The sequence below is a fragment of the Oxyura jamaicensis genome, chromosome 1 (genome assembly GCF_011077185.1).
Source record: "Oxyura jamaicensis isolate SHBP4307 breed ruddy duck chromosome 1, BPBGC_Ojam_1.0, whole genome shotgun sequence".
Taxonomy (NCBI): Eukaryota; Metazoa; Chordata; class Aves; order Anseriformes; family Anatidae; genus Oxyura; species Oxyura jamaicensis.
The window spans coordinates 151965293-151969347 of NC_048893.1; the positions used below are offsets into that span (position 1 = coordinate 151965293).

A 4055-nucleotide genomic window follows, 5' to 3' on the forward strand; every position below is an offset into this window, starting at 1 on the left:
TTCCTTCCTTCCTTCCTTCCTTCCTTCCTTCCTTCCTTCTTTCCTTCCTTCCTTCCTTCCTTCCTTCCTTCCTTCCTTCCTTCCTTCCTTCCTTCCTTCCGTCCTTCCTTCCTTCCTTCCTTCCTTCCTTCCTTCCTTCCTTCCTTCCTTCCTTCCTTCCTTCCTTTCTTTTTGTTAGTTTGTTTTACATAAATCACTATAATAACAGCAAACTATTTCATGATGTTAAGTACTAGCAATACTTCAAGTTTTGCTGCAAACTTCATCTTATGAAAAGGGACTTTTAAAATGATGAAGTAAAACTTTAAAAAGAAAAAAAAAAATGAAGAGGTGTCAAAGGTCTTTTGTCTTACAGAAGCTGCAGGAAATCAGAATGAAACTTATCCACTTAGTTTCGCCTACAGATTTTGTAAATATTTTGCACTTTTAAGGCAACAAAAACTGTATTTTAATCATAGAATCATTTAGGTTAGAAAAGACATCTAAGATCATCTTGTCTAACCTTTAACCTAACACTGCCAAGTCCACCATTAAACCATGTCACTAAGCTCTACATCTACATATACTATTTAGACTATTTTTTCTTGACATTTTGAAATTACCAGAATACTGAACTTCAAAAGAAATTTTACTTATGCATACACTGTGCTAGTTTTCATGAGGATGTATATGCAATTGTACAACAAAATAACTTTATAATTACTTTGTAATTAAAAGGTCTACTCCCCTGATTACTTGTACTCAATGTCTATCTAGATAAAAAAAAATAAATAAATAAAAAATGGAAAAAGAATAAAATGGAAGAATGCTCAAAATTGAATTAAATAATTTTAAAAAGAATTTAATTACCCATTTGATACTACAGTGCTCATTAAAAATTAATAGTTTCAATGGCTATTCTAAGACTTACATAAGACTTATGCTGAAGCACTACTGAATTTTTATTTACCTTTTTTTTTTTTTTTTTAATACATACAGTGAGATAATTTCTTCATAACCATATTGACCTTTGTTCTTTGGATCAGGTGAAGTCAGGCCATACTCTCATCAACCTACTTCTCTTTTGCCATACCCAAAATACTCCAGCTATCAACGTAAGATAATAGAGTATTAAATACAGATATTTTGTTTATTTATTTATTTATTACAAGAGTAAGGATCAAAGATAGCTGTTGCTCACTGTCCCCCCTTGGGACATTGATTTCAAAAGGCAGAAAAAGACCTAATCATCATGTCACTCCATTGCTTGGCCATTTATGGACTGCAGTTTCAAACACTGATCTTCTTGTCACTTTTGGAGAGTGAGCATGTGCCAGTTAAGGAAGGGGTCTGTGGTTTTCTTACCCCAGTGGTGGCTTACTCTATACTCTAGTAAACTTTTTCATATACTAATGTTAAGATAACTAAGAACTCAATGTAGAGCTCAATGTAGAACTCAATTGTGTGTAATACAGAATCACTCGAGGCAATGAAATAACTATTAAAATGGAGAAGCAGACCCTTGTGACAGGAGGACAATCTTCATTGGGAAATCTTTGGATCAAGAATGGACCACCTTCAAAAACATTCAGAGTAGATAACCTAGGGATATTTTGTTTCTCTTCAGTTCATTTTCTGAACAAACAAGGAAGCAACAAACAATGAAGGAGATTTGCTTCAAATGACAAGAAGACGAGAGGTTTTCCTGTTGTGTTAACATAGGCAGATGGCTGTACTTGATATGTTTCATTGTGAACATATTCAAGGCATTGTAAAAGTATGCAAAAAGATGACCGAAGTGACAGAAGAGAAGCTGGGTTTTAGGACTGGCATCACTGATGAAGCTGGGGTGGCATGGCTTGGGATTTATATGAAAGAAAAACTGGCAGGAGAATGTGAAAAACAGAGGCATGTAAAGAAAAGCATGTATATTAACAAAGCAGTCTTAAGTGACTATTTCATGCTGTATAACAGATTCTAAAATAAATAATTATACATTTACAATAGATTATACATATTATTGATTATACATATTATTGATTATACATATTATTTATTATACATATCTATTGTTAGAGATTACAGATTGCAGATTATGGATTATAGATTATAGAATAGACAATAGGTTATAGATTAATAGTTGTAAAATATTTGTAATTAGTAACTGTATTTACCATAATTTGCAACAACAACTACAAAAAATATTTCAAACAAAAAAGAAACCGTTTTCAATAATACTTGTGGAAGTCCTGATTTACCAAGTATTTCCTAATAGGGATGTTTTTTTATAGTACCTTGTTTTGTTACATTGTCATTTATCTCCTGGATTACAAATTTTTATATCAATGCAAATAATATTTTTTTTATGAGTTTGACTTTTCTTTCACTGAAGTTGTTCACATATTGTATTAAAATGCAAAGAAACTCCAAAATCAAAATGTGTTTTGTTTTGTTTGTTTCTAATAATTATATCTGAACATTCACAATGACAGTGCAGTTAAGATTGCTGTATCTTTCAGCAAAATTTTATACTTTAACATCAGTGTGTTTATTTTTAAGTTTTTATTTTTAAGTTACCTTGCTATGAAATAAATTAAGTTTATGTCTTTAAAAAAAATCATTTGTGTGTTCAACATCTGCAAACCCTCCTTAAAAGAAAACTGTTTAAACAGAAGTATTATGTAAAACAGAAACAAATAACAAAGGAGCCTACTAAGACAAATTAAATTAGCATGGCAGACATTCTACAAATGTTTGAAAGCATCTCCTCCACTCCCCCCCCCCCCCCAAAAAAAAAAAAGTATTTAGAAGTCTTTTACTTGTCTTTCAAAGGTATTCAGAGTCATTTGACTTAAATTTCTGTTCCAGAAATACATAAAATGAAAAAGGATATTTATTGTGAAGATTGGCATGATTGTTAATTAGATCTGTTCATAAAAGTATCCGTTTAGAAGTGTATCTGAAAAAGTAGATTAACTTTCTGTAATATTTTAAATTTCTCATTAAAAGACCTTTTATAGCCCAACTTGCATTGTATTGTACTATCCAAAAAGCATTAGAGCCAAATAAGTATTTAGTTAATTCTGTGCATATTTTCAATTTGTGTCCACTATATCATAGTCAACTATAGGAACATAAGTGCAAACAGCAAATTATAAACAACAGAACAACTGCAAGGCAACACATTGACTCACTTAGCCATGTTTAATCATACTGCTAGGCAACATTAAGTATTCCACATTACTATTTTCACGCCTGAAAACACATATTGAAAAACTGACAAGATTATGCTCTCAGTTCAGCTAATATAAGTGGTAGAAAAAAATATCAGAACATAAAAGAATAATCTGATCAGATCCTTGTCTGTTTCTCTTGTCTCCCTTCCATTCCAGCTAGAATATGAAATCAGACAAATTTACATGGAAGTAAGGTCATATTTTTTGAGCAAGGAGGAAACGGACAAAGTTCGGAAGCCCCTCTAAAACATGTTTTTTTACTGAAACAGAAGTTACAGGATTGGCAAAGGAAGTGTCATTGAAGGTCTCTGTCCAGGGTTGTAGAAGAACAGCAAAATGGTGATGCAGAAGAAACACATTTCCAGTGTTAGTGCACCACTCCATTTGGGTGTCTGCCCTCCAAATGCAGCAAGAGAGACAGTTCAACTCAATTTTTACTTAGAACTATTCTCATTCCTGCAATATTCTGGCTGTAATTCAGAAGTGCTCTGATTGCAATTAAATATAGATCAACAGTGACTAAGATGATAAATCTCACATACATGCATGTCTGTTTTGCAATATATAGACACAAATCCATGACAGCAATGTTGCTCTGAAAGTACTAGTGAACTAGCTAACGGTAATGAGCATTTTGTTAAAGAGAAGGGAAAGCTATCCAAATTATACACTTTCCTTCCTTCCTTCCTTCCTTCCTTCCTTCCTTCCTTCCTTCCTTCCTTCCTTCCTTCCTTCCTTCCTTCCTTCCTTCCTTTCTCTTTCTTTCTTCCTTCCTTCCTTTCTCTTTCTTCCTTCCTTTCTCTTTCTTTCTTTCTTTCTTTCTTTCTTTCTTTCTTTCTT

The 4055-nt window shown here is 32.6% G+C and overlaps 1 protein-coding gene across 4 annotated transcripts in view; it reads right to left on the minus strand.

Moving 5' to 3' along the window:
* Nucleotides 1-4055, minus strand: part of GPC6 (glypican 6) — a 795726-nt gene that overhangs the window by 580005 nt on the left and 211666 nt on the right. The window lies entirely within an intron of this gene.